The sequence below is a fragment of the Motacilla alba genome, chromosome 1A, assembly GCF_015832195.1.
Source record: "Motacilla alba alba isolate MOTALB_02 chromosome 1A, Motacilla_alba_V1.0_pri, whole genome shotgun sequence".
NCBI classification, from domain to species: Eukaryota; Metazoa; Chordata; class Aves; order Passeriformes; family Motacillidae; genus Motacilla; species Motacilla alba.
Window position 1 is genome coordinate 21,147,509 of NC_052031.1, and position 14,028 is coordinate 21,161,536.

Genomic DNA, 14,028 nt, shown 5'->3' on the forward strand with positions numbered 1-14,028 from the left:
GGTTCCAGGACAGCCAGGACTGCAGCTCCCCATTTCAGAGCACAGATGACGAGGTTTGTCATATGCTCCATCCTCAATGATTTCTTTCCCAACCACATTAAGACTTAGCCTGTCAGTACTGCTCAGAAAGAGCTTCCTCCTCCCAGTGGATGGGAAGGCAGTGAGCTGCTCAGCCACTGCTCAGTCACCAGCAGGTACAGGTTTTGCCCTTGGTGTTTGTGATCACTTCTCAGTGAGTAAGGAATGGAACATGCAGGAGTGCCCTGGGCACCATTGTTCAGGCAGCTCTGTTCACTTGCCTCCAAGGAAAGTCCTGGCCCTGAGATGTCAGGTAGGCAGGAGTCAGGTGGCTGAATGACTCCAAGCAGGGAACTGAAGGTAGGTTGTTACTTCCCCATGGAAGCTACTAGTCTTTAACCTGTAATTCAAAAGATGAGTGTCTAAGCCCTCATTTCTGGAGCCACTCTTTCTTCCTTTGTGTTCCTGAAATTCCCACATTCCTGACTACACAAAGGAAGAAAAAAGCTGCACTGGTCTGGAAATGGTCATCTTCTGTCCAAAAACCTTAACCATTAGAATATAATTGAAAAACTGTCTGCTGCTATTGCAGTATCATCAACTTCCATCAGTTTGGATGAGTCATTTAATGCACTGCTACCTGTCAACTTCACAGCTACTAAACTCTCTTGTCCCTTCAATAATTATTTCTTTTTGCTGCTTCATTTCTTCAGCCATCCATTATAGCCACCTCAGCATTCACACTGCATACTTCTCACTCATTTCTCAAATACCTGTTGTTGCCTTCTGTTAGTTACAGCTATGAATTGCTATGCTGCAGAAAATTTGAATAGTTCACTTGATATCTCATTGTTAAACACTTAAGTTGCAGCTCATCAGTTTAATTTTTATGCTGCTACAGCAGGACAGCTGAGTTTTCAATGGCAGTAACAGTAGCATCCTTAGAAGATTTTCAGAGATGGTTATTGCTATATGGTACACAAACTTCATCAGTTTTGCAATGAAGTAAGTATATTTCTTTTGAACTGAGAAAGCACATGAAACATTTCTCTGGTTAAAACACAAATCAGCAGACATGGTTAAAACCTCTCACTCTAATTCTGACTAAGGTGCATTGGTATTCAAAAAAGCCCTTGTGGATTTATTTGTCTGATCCCAGGGAAAGAGGACACATTACTCCTCCCTTCATATTTTACTAGTGTTTTTATGTACATTTTACTAGTATTTTTATGTAAGACTTCTTTTCCTTAGTTCTTTTTTCAATCAAAACATTTCAGGCAAAAAATTCAACAGCATAATCACAGCAAGTAGGAGCATCTTCCAGTAGCCCTTGAACATCCTTCATTGCTTGTTGAGATAGAGGTTCTCTCTTCTCAACTTACTGTAGCCTCAGGAAATAAAAACACAGGTAGGATGGAAAAAAAGACTTTCCTGCAGGTGTATTCTGTTCTCTTACAATTGTTCTCTATTATGATCTGAGAAGTCAATCATACTGAACTTATTTAACAATAAAATGTGATGGGGAGCGAGAAGGAAATAGAAAGGGCCGAGGGTGGAGGGATGGGGAAAGAGAGATATCAAGCAAAGGATAGTGGGGACCTGTGTCTCATTGGTCCTCCCTCACCCTGGGCTTCTTGGTGGTGGGGCTCCTGAGGTCATTCAACACTTTTTGCTATTTATAGATTTTAACAAACAAAGGAATTAATGCTCGTTGGTTACACAGTTCTCTTATTATATTGGCTAAATTATTCCCTCACTTCTAATGCTAAACAGTCCCATGTTCAGTGTTTCTCTTCTTTTGAGTTGGTGGGTGGTGAGTCAGTGGGTTTCTGGAGTCAGTGGGTTGCAAGTTGGTAGTCACCATCTCCCCCCACCAGAATTACCTTTTACCCGGTCTGGGCTAATTTCAGCAGAGTTGCTGAGCTGGGTTTCCTTGTGTCCCATGAATTCTGCCATTACCAGTGATATATTCCTCTCCCCCAGCTTTGTTAAGCTCCCCTTTGGTCTGAGATTACTCCTGGGCAACAGCACCACCTTTACCTTCCCTCAAGCTCCTGCCACAATGGCTTAGCTTACACTCCACATTTCAGGTATGCATGGAGGCATACTCAGGGGGCTTCAGTAGTCTTTGGTATTCACAGGTGCCATCTGTCCCATAAATTGGGGTGATCTTGGTTTAACCAGTTATACGTGTACCAGCAGCTGTTTCTTTACACGGTTTGCCACAGTGGGGATTTTTGTCTGGATGTGTTATCCAGGATGTGCTAGGCAGCCCCCACCAGACCAGTCAGCCCCATCCTGCCACTCTATTCTGTGCTAATCCCATGGCAAAATCCTTCTGCATCCTAAGCAGTGTTTGACACAGGTAACTGTGGTCTTCAGGTGCTTACACTCTCCTGTCTCAGTCATTACCTTTAAGCAAACTAGTACAGGCTCCCTTAACATCTCAATCTAAAGTAAAAAATCCTGTTTTCTGAGGCTGTTCCCATAGAGGCTGGGAGATCTTTGCTGAAGAATTTTATAAACATGCCTCACATGTATCTGCTGGAGAAAATTGTTACTTAACCCAGAAAATTGCTGGAGAATGAGGTTTGTTTGAAGATCTTTCTCCAGTCCCCAGATCTAGAGAAGAGGACACTACAGTGATATCCCACCATGGCAGTTTAAGACAAGAGTGCTGTGTCTTGTCTTCCTTTACACTGTCTAGATATTAAGATGTCAGATATAGCAATATTCTGGTAACAGGAGATCAAAACAAAAGAGCTGCTCCTTCACTTGTTATGATTATATGTGGCAGGGGAAATCAGCAAGAAAAACTAGGGATTTGGGTGTCTCAGTTATACAGAACCATATATCACCACCCATGAGTGACATAACACGTAACAGCAGAAATCTGATAAGACATATGTCTGCAGAGGCAATGCACCATTCATAATTTTGTGTGTGTTTGTGTGGGGTAAGCAGCTTCCTTAAAAAAGAAAGTACTAGGGAACACGCTAATGAAATGACATTACCATTCCTAGAAGTCCTGCCTCTCTGAACTGGGTTGTCTGACTTGACATTGACTCTCTAGGATAACAAATTACTGCAGACCCTGCACAGCTGGTACCAAGATTTTTAGACAAATATCATTTTAGAAATTTGCTCTGAAGCACATAAGTAAAAAAGCCCAAGTGTTCTGAAAAATATGAATTCAAATATAATCAGTAATAGCTTCTGCTGAAGCATTGTAACATGAAGGTACAATATATTTGCCCTCTGGCTTTTTTGTGAATACATAATTAACCTTATAGAATTCTTCTATTAAGAAGCATAGATAATTTTCTCAATTGTTGTCCACTTGCCCTGATAATCTACCAAGCTACTAGTCCATGTCAGTCTGATATAATAGGCATTCCAGAACAAGTGGATAGAAATACATCAAAAAGTGGTAATCAGAAACAATAACATGCTAGATTGAAAGTGTAGTTACTTATTTAACAGGCTGCTCCATAAAATATTAGCAAGGCTCCCCTTATTTTCTCCAGGATGCTATTTCAAGGAAGTGCTATAGGAGACGTTAGCATTCAAACACCTCTTGCTGCAGCCAAGGTCCTGCTGTGCCCCTCCCCTCTCCTTCACTTTGTGAATACCAATCATTTAGATCCAAGAAAAAGATCTTTAGCAGCATATATGGCTGAGATCAAGAGGCATTTTGCTCAGAAGGGGCAAGACCTTATATCTGATGGCTCACAAGCCATTTCAGTGTGTATTCACAGTATTCACAGTACGACCGAGGCTTAGAGGTGTTACTGCTAATGGAGCCTTTGCAGTTCCAGCAGGGCACGTGGCACAGCCCACACACCTGTGCTGCAGTGCTCAGCAGCATCCTCTCCTCTGGTTTCCCCTGCATTCCTTCCTCCCCTCTCTCTGGAGACTGACAATTACCACCAGACACACTGAGAAATTTCCTGACAGAGTATGGCAAGGGCAGGATACCCAGGACAACACACATGTGAGTGTGTGTGTGTGTGTGTGTGTGTGTGTGTGTGTGTGTGTGTGTGTGAGGGGAGGACTCCAAATATCCAAATTATCCAAATACAGCCCTGTCACAATCCTACAGTGCCTAGAAGTACTGCCCTTACACCATCAAAAGAGGAGGGCACAGCTTGTTGCTTGCAGAGAGAAGAAACAGCTGCAGTGGAATAAGATTTCAGGGAACAATAAAAGGGAATCTCCTCTTTCTTTGCCCTGTTGCAATACATTTCAAGCTTCTGCTTGAGAGCTTCCAAGGGAAACAGGTGTCAACATTTCATAGTGATCAAAATAATAGATCATTTCCTCAATGCTCTACCCAGAAATTTTTCAAGAAAATTATCTAAAAATTGAGCAAATAATCCTACTCTATTTTGTCAGTTTCTAGAAAATGGAAAAACTCTGGAATCAAAATTGAGGAAAGCATCAATTGCAATTGTGATTACCTGTTCAGTCCCTCAAGAAGTTCAGTACTGTTTCATTTTTCCCGGGATTCTTAAATAAATAATGTATCTAATCCTCATCATTTTCTTTTAGCAGACAGAGGAAATGGCTGGTGTTTCTAAAGCAGTTCTCCAGCAGTCTTGGTCACTGTTCATCTGAACCAACTGCATGCAGTGTAAGAACTGTGTGCTTGGAAGTCCAAGTCTACTTGGAAGTGTGCATGCAGGTCCAAACAGCATTGGAATATTGTGTGTGATACTTTGTAGGTGTTTGGTGCCAACCCATGGGCCTAGAAATATCAAGAAAATTAGAAGACCAGAAAGAGTGATCCTCTTGTAAATGAGGAGAAAATAGTAGCCAGTTGAAGAACTTACTCAAGGGCACACTAAACAAGCTCTCCAGAGCCAGCTACTGAGCTTCTTGTATTTCCTAAGGTCTTACATGTAAGAGCATCCTTCCTCTTCCAGCTGTCTGAAAAATGGGAGGTAACTGGCACTGCTGGGTAATTATGTGTCAGAGTAAAGGAATTTGAAATGTGACACCCTTCAAGGCTCTTTGCCTTTCCCATTTCCCATGCTGTAAATACAAAATCTGGAGTTGAGATCATTACTGAACACAGGACAGAGTATTACCATTATGCTGATGATGCAAGATCTTTTCCTGGCCTTGTAGCTGCAGGGCCTGGTCCATGGGAAATTTTGAAAGACAGGTAACTGAATGCATCAAAAGTTATTAGTGCTCAGGCCTGAGAAGATAGATCTGTGTTATTTGTGGAGGTCACACACCTCAAGAGGGTACTCAGAAGTCTCCAGCCTATTGCCACACTGCACACTGACAGAGCCTTTGTTATTATTTTATTCAGTTGCATCATTCCAAGACCCCATCACAGGGCTCTCAACAGGGCAGCTGACATCATTGCAGCTGGACATTATCTCAATGTGATGGGCGATTGTGACACATTATGTCCACCAGCTTTTTTTTTTTTTTTTCATCAGCTGCTGTTTATTATTCCTAAATCTTTCATCAGGCTGTACTTTAGCTATATTTAAGAGATATTCACTGAGCTCTAAACTGGTGTGACTCTGTGCTCATACACCACCCACTGCTGAAAGTCTCTACCACTGAAATGAAGTCAGCTGGATAGCTTAATTCTGTTATGACAGCCCTCCAGAATAAAATTCCTTCTACATCACATCTGTTCCTATTACCCATTCCCAGTGTTATGAATTTAGACTGAAAGTATGCCTCTACTTTCTTGGTTTTAGCATTAACATACATCACAAAATAGAAAGTGTGACATTTACTTTAATAAGGGTGTGACAGAACACGTGTTTCTGTGAAACAGTGCATGTGCATATGTGCACTTACAACATACAGGTTATAGAAATAGAATTAATATTAAATTTGAATGCACAATATGTAAAGAAATCTATTTCAGTATATCAGTGTTTTGCATTTTTATATTCCCATGATCATTCTATAAGCACACTATGAAATACTGTGTAACTTTCCTATTTGCCTCTTCTGTGTGCACAATTGCATTCCAAATGCTGTTCAAGACTATAGACTCTTGCACTCTACAGATGTCACAGAACATGCACATATTTTATTATTGATTATTTTATTGTACCATGCATGTACTGTAGCTTGTGCTCCACAGAGTGTTCCCTCATTTAAAAGGGCTTGATGAACATGTTTAGATTTCATTTTTTTTTGATGGCATAGCAGAAAGGCTAGTGTGCAGGGGATAATCTTGATGGATTTGCTATGACAGATTTGGTGCTTATAAAATCTTCTACCCCACAGAAATCGGTTTTCCTGCAATGATGGCTCATGGGAAACTCGGATCACTTCCATTAACAATGATGCATTGGTAACTGTATTCAGATATGGAGAACTCAGCTTATGATTTTTACAGCAAACACAGAGAAAGGAAGGTGTTTTCTTGGATGGACTCAGGGCAGCTGCTGTGCATTACTTTCCAGCACAAAGACACCTGCAATATTTATATTTTTCCTTCCATTTTGCCAGCCTTCCTTCAGAGTTGCTCAGTCAACACCCTATATTTTTCAGGGAATAAAGCCACTCTCATCACCAAGAACACTCCAGGGCCCTCTGACAAGAAACCCCTTCCCCCACACATGGCCTCTGAGTCTCACATCTGTCTGTCTGAAGTCATTAATCCAAAGGCTTCCATGGAGGCGGGATTCTCATGCTAACAAGCTGGCAGCTTGCGTCTGCTCTGTTTTCTGGCTCTCTTTTTAAAGCCTTCCTTGCAAGAGGTTAGAAAGAGCAGCCCTTCATTTTAAGCAATGTTCCAGCGAGTGGCTTGAGCTGAATGATGGGTGCTTTTCAGACAGGCTCAGCCTGAAATAGAAGGATCTTCACAAACCTAACAGCCCAGCCCTTTCCTATTTAAAATATTAATTAAATCCATTTTGAAAATTCTTCACATAAACCACTGCTGCCGTTCCTTACCTTTATAATGTGGGAGGGGATATGACAGAAGCCTTAGCTCATAGCAACTACAATTCAACCAGGCTCATATATGATACATGTGTTCCACGTGAAATGCATATGTGCTTCACTCTACAGGAAGCTAACAGTTTCACAGTGGATGCTAAGGAAAAAAAAAAAAAAAAAGCATTCTCAAAAGAGATAATATTCACTTTCACAATTAGACTTTAATAACCCTTAACTTTCATTCTGGAAGTAAAGGTAGAGAGGAAAATAATTGCCATTAGCTTTCTTTCAAACCATAGTAATTTAAAAGGGGATTCAAGATTATATTATTTGGAAATTTAAATTACTGTTTTTTAAAACAATTGCAATAACTTCTTCCAGCCAACCAATAAAATATTTTTCTTCCAGAAAACATATGGCTTTCTCTGCTGTTCAGGCTTCCATGGAATTAAGTTCTTTGGGAGGTCAATAACATATTTCTAAAGCTCTTTACAGTGATCAGACTGGATCCTTGACCTTTCTTTTCTGGTCTCCTTGCGCTATGAAGTACACATATTAAAAGGCAGCTAAAACAAGGCAAGTGAGTTTTCCCTGGTTAAAGAGAGCTGCTGATTGCCAAACATCATCTACCATGCCTCTATGACACCCCTCAGGAGGAAAGACAGCTGTAGATGACAGTCCAGAGCATTATTTTTGTGAGCATCCCTGAACCTCAAAGCAGTTTTTAGAGTCAAAGTGCCTAATAGGAAATTTACTTTAACTCTGTATTTTTTGCTGGCTTGTTTAGCAAAGAACAGCCACAGCCAAAAATGTGTCCCCACTGTACAAGTAATTTACTTACCACTCAAGTGAAGAGATTTCTGCTACGGGAAATGACCATGCTCTCAGTGTCAAGATATTTTCAGTCTTGTAAAAAGTATCCTAGAATTTATTACTGGGCACAGACAGCAAGTGCCTCCTAATGATATTTTATTTGACGGACATGTTCTGGTATCAAAGGTCATTGCTTAAATCAGGGTATTCACTGATGATTTTAAGAGAATATACTAACTCCTGCAACAAACTGAGGTTTGCACCTATACAGAGGTAAGTGCTGATGCTGTTTATTTAGAAAAAGCTCAACCTAATTTAACATCACCACAGGCAGCTTTTACCAGCACCCTCAGATGCCTCAGATTCTGTGTACCTGGACATCTGTATTCATAAGACCAGTGACAGAAGAGCTGGCATCCCTGACTGCTTCTCCTCCTTAATGGCCTGCTGACATTACCAGTGACTTTATACTATGACCTCATTAATAGATGCTGGCAAATTCAAACAATGCTATAGAAGGCTGCTATTTCAGCCTTTGAAACAAATACAGAAATTTTTCTAATACACATTATCTACATAACATAAAAATGCACAAAAAGTAACCCCCCAGCTGCTGAGATGCAGTTAGCTGATCTCCTTATTCCCTGTCATTCTTCAGAAGCCATCAATTCATCATGAGATACAGAAGTGGGAGAGAGGAAAAAAAATAGGGGAAAAAAAAAAAAAACCAACAAAACCAAAAATACCAGACAAAAAAAACCCCAAAGCAAACCAAAACAGAAAAAATGGCATTTGACAAGTAAGGGTGTGATAAAAATTAATTGTCTACAATTTTAACAAATTCTGGATCTGTCCTTAACAGAGAACAAATAAGTCATGAAAGGGAAAATTTGTATGACATTTATCACAGTTTTAAATAATTCTTCCCCCTAGGGTGTTGTGTTTACTTATGAAGACAACACATTCAGTGGGCTACTCTTCAGGGAAAAGATGAACTGTAGAAGAGAACTTGTATGAGCAACAGCAAAGCATAAAATCTTGTGCTTAACCTGAATGTATGAATATTCCCAACCAGGGAATATCCAAATTCCTGCAGGATGACTTGAGCAATGAAAAGGAAATTTACTCTTAACATTTCAATAGACTTCTGTCAAAGTGTTCAATGGCTCTCATGATAAAGCCAACAAGTTAATGATCCCAAAGGGAACTGTTAAAATATATAAAATAAATGCAAACACAGTTCAAATGGAGCACTACTTTGGTGGGAGAGAAGTGGGCAAAACTCACGTTCCCCACATACATGTACTTATTATTTGTCCCCGTTGAAAGCAGGTTTGGCTGAAAACAAAGTATCATGGTTTAACCAGAGCTGGCAACTTAGTACCACACAGCTCCACAGTCACTCCCTACCCCTCCTTCCTTGGTGGAATGGGAAAGAGAATCACAAAAAGGTACAGCTGGTGGGTTGAGATAAGAGCATTTTAATAATTAAAATAAAGTAAAATATTATAATAGTAACAACAGTAATAATAATGACATAAAACTAAGAGAGGAATAAAACCCAAGGGAAACAAGTGATGCACAAGACAACTGCTCACCATCCACTGACCAAAGCCCTGCCCATCCTCAAGCAGCTCCCAGGCAACTTCTCCCATTTTCTACACAGGGATGATGTTCTGTGGTATGGAACATCCTTTCTGCCACTTCAGATCATGTGTTCTGGCAGCACTCCCTCCCAGCTTCCTGTGCAGCTCCTCACCAGCAGAGCACCAGCCAGCTGAAAAGTCCTTGACTTAGGGTAAGCAGTAATATGCAACAATTAAAACATCAATGTGTTAAAACATTATTTTTGTACTGAATCCAAAACACAGCACTCCACCAGCTGCTAGGAATAAAATTAACTCTATACTAGTCAAAATCAGGACAAGAAAATTAACTCCATCCTAGCCAAAACCAGGACAAGAAAGAAAAAAAATGCTATGGATAGCACAAAAGTAAGAGAAACAGTTGTATCCAGTCAATTAGCCCACATTAAGACATCCCTGAGTGCACACTGAAAAGAGGAAGTCCTCAAAAACTATTTCTGAAAAGTCATATAGCATAGGAAATATAGCCTAAAACACCAATAAAGGGAAGAATTGTGGTTTATTAAGAAAGGAGTTTAATTTCAAGCATATTCTGTAATGAGAAAGAACAGAACATTTGTTGAGGGGAAAAAAAATAAACAGAAAAAAGAAACAGAGCTTATGACTCCAAAACAGTCCTCTAAACATTGAAAGGATATTGGTACAATGAGCAATAAGCAGCATGGATTCATAAGGAACATGTCGTGCCAAGGAAACGTGATTGCTTTTTTGATAGAACTGCAAAAATCCTGGAAGAGAGATACACAGCATGATTTTAATAAAGGATTTAATACAGTGTCTTATTAAATCTCCCAAAATGACTCCAAATTGCTTTGGACATAAGCACTGTCATGTAAATTGAAAACAGGTTGAAGGATCACAAACACTGGCTGATGAGAAATGGCAGCAGATTGCACTAAGTTGTGGGGAAGGAGGCAGTGAGTCTACTGCAAAGTATGAGGTTGTTTCTTATTTTAATAGCTTAATTAATAAGCTCAAAGAAAAGGTAAACAACATGTAAATTACCTTGGCAGATGAAACTACTGAGAGTAATGTTAAAGATGCAGAAAATAAAAACAAAGGCCTAATTAAAAAAAAAAGTGAAGTACCAAGTTACTGCCTCGGAGAAGGGAGACCCCACAGCAGAATAAACCAAGCATCTTCTACAGTCAAAGCAATGACCTACACTTAGCCTAGCAATGAAAGGGTAATTAATATATGTTATTTATTATATATATGACTGTTTGGAGTGCACTTCATTGGACACAAAAGTTACAGCATGCCCAAGCTGCATATTTAATAGTTTAATGTGGAACAGGAAAGGAGAAAATCATCTGCCTGTAAAAAACACAAGGTTTTTTTAACTATTAAATACATTTTAGCATACCAAAGTACAGAAAAATCTTGAAATGCATATGTAAGGGAGAGACAGGGACCCTAACACCAGGAGATAACAACAGGGGCTAGGGACAAATAATCTAAAGATGTCTGTTTCATGATTTCAAGTGATTAAGCTGTGTCTATACTATAGTCTCTCCCTTATCTATTCTATTCTTTAAGCTCTTTTTCTTTTCCTCATATTCTCTAAGGAGAATCCCTTTTTCCTCACTCATGACTTTTTTTTCTGCCAGCCTTCTTGACTTCTCTCCCTCTTTGTCCTTCAGAGTCTTTCTCAGCTCCTTTCCTCTCATTTTCCTAATTTATATTTAAAGCTGCACAAGGCTGCTTAAAAGCAGCTCCTGAGATGCCACTCAACTCCCTCTGCCACTCTGAGACACATGTGATCACCCACTCTTGGCTGGACTGCAGGCTGGATGAGAGGAGGTGCTGCTGTGCTGGGCAATCTTGGCCATCCCAAGGACAGCAGTGCTGCCAAAACCTTTTGAAATTCTTTGCAATTTCTCAATATGGTTGCAGCTGGAAATGGTGGAGCTCCCACTCTTCCATCAGTTTCTCCACAGCAGCTGTTCTACCTTTGTTATGGCCTCAAAGATCTTTGAGAGGTCATAAAGCATAACTAAGAAGTCACCACAGTTCAGATCTTGATTTCCCTTGAACTTCAGGATTGCATTAAAAAACAAACTAGGACAAATAGTGACTTACAGGAGCAATGTTCATGCTGAGTATCCATATCACAATGGCAGTCTGACTTGAAACTTTGAATATCAGTTTATGCTTTTTAGGCTTTATGGCTCCAACTGAAATGAGTTGAAATAGTCAAACTGGTAAATATAGAAAAAAACATTTTGTATAAAGCAGCTCGCAAAATCAAACAAAACTCCACACAAACAAACAAACAACCAAATTAACAAATATCTAAAAATTCTCTGAAATGCAATGATCAAAAGAATTTCACTGTGGTGAGTGCTTAAAGAAAAATCTCTCAGGCTGACCTAACACTTTCAAAGTCTGTAAAGGTTCAAACTGTGTCCATATAACTCATATTGCCTTTCAACACTTACCAATTACGGAGTGAAAAACCCAGATAAGATTTTTAAGAAGGAAAGGTTTTATTTTTGCACTGATCTAAATTTCATGGCCAGGCAAGCAAAAAAAAAAGAAGTCTTTGCATCTCATCTTTAGTATTGAGACCTTTACTCTTTGAGCCCTTTTGGTACAGAAATTTGTGAAGATGATCATAAGGGTAAAAGGGGTGATGCTAACAGAAGAGACTGAAATAAAATGAATTTTTGTGGATGGATATCACACATTGGCTTTACCCTCATTGTCCTAAACTATATTCTATCAAGAATACTTACTAATAATAGATACTCTTTCCCACAGCTCTACATCATATAATATAACTTATGTATAAGTGTATAAGTGTATATATATATATATATATATATATATATATATATATATATATATATAACTTACTCCTCAACATAAAAAAGAATTAATGACTTCTCAATCCAATGATCAGTGTTTGTAAATAATTGATACATCATCATCAAAAGGCATAAAACTTTTGGATAAAAAAAGGACAGAAAAGCAGCAATGCAAGTACCAACCACATCTCAGTTTTCCATTTAACATATATACTTGGTTTCTTTATCAGTAATTGCAATTGAAGAGCTGCTGAAACTTCTCTTTTAAAACAAGAATAACTTATCAAACAAATCTATTTGGACTGTGTGACACAAGCATTGACATTTATCCTTTAAAACAGAATTCAAACTTCAGCAAATGAGAAAGGTTAAAGGGAAAAGCATTATAATTTAAAATGTGAAACTAGACAGGAAGAGCAATCTGTACTCAGGAACCATTAGAAGGTTTCCTAATGGATGTCAATAAATGCACAATCAAAATACTAATTACAAGAAACTTACAATATTATCATTAAACTTCAAATTATTTTTTAATTTAAATTTCAAAATTTTCAGCATTTGTTTATTGTTATAGAGCCTGGCCCAACCATATAAGAAACTGAATTCAAAGCCAAAATTCCTCCTGTTGATTAGACTGTGTTTATCTGTCTGAAATAAAAAGCCCAGTGATATCACACCACAGTAATTATGCTCTCTCCAAACTCAGATTTTTATGACAGAATACACAACGAAATCCAGTCGGATGTAAGAAGACAGCATAAACAAATCTACTTTTTTTAAAGACAAAAATGTTCTATTAAATCTGCCTGAACCAGAAAGAAGCAACAAGCATTAAGTAGCTGAGCACACCATAGTTCAAAACCAGAAAGACAGAAGTTTTTTTTGGAAATATACTCTTTCTTCTTCAGTGATGACCTGTTGCACATTGCTAACAGAATTCTGGGCTGCAACCAGAGTGCGGCCAGCAGGCTGAGGGAAGGGATTCTGCCCCTCTGCTCTGCTCTGTGAGAGCCCAGCTGGAGTGCTGTGTTCAGCTCTGGGGACATAAATACAACAAGAACATGGGGCTAGACCAGAATAGGGCCACAGAGATAATTAGAGGGCTGGAGGACCTCTCCTACCTACCAAGACAGGCCGGAGAAGAAAAGGCTCCAGGGAGACCTTAAAGCACCTTCCAGTACCTAAAGAGAGCTGGAGAGAGACATTTTACAAGGACAAGGGGGAATGGCTTCAAAATGGAAGAAAGCAGTTTTAGATTAGATATTAGGAAGAAATTCTTTACTGTGAGGCTGATGAGGAACAAGTTCCCCAGAAAAGTTGTGGATGCCCTGTCTCTGGAAGTGTTCAAAGCCAGGTTGCATGGGGCTCTGAGCATCCTGGCCTATGGAAGGTACATGGCAGGAGGGCTGGAACCAGACGATCTAGAAGGCCCCTTCCCACACAAACCATTCTGTGATTCTATGAACCCTGAGGAGACGTAAAAAGAACAGCAGCTTCTTGCTGTTTCAGCTTCTTGCTGAAACACAGTAACATGTTCAGTATTACTTATTCAGGTAATGAATACTGGAGATGTCAAAAAAACCCAGCAGTGCAGGCATTGAAAGCCTATTGATTTTTTTATCATAGATGAAATATCATAGAACACCAACAGAACAGAATGAATGTATTTGGAAACCCTTCAATTTTATGTTTTTTTCATGTAGGAACAGGCTTATTGGTGTTCCTTTTATAGATTTTGGCTGCAAAAACATCTATGAATTTTAGTTCCCCCATCTAACAGAGAAAAATGTTTTGGGTGTTTCTGGGTTGTGTTTTTTTTT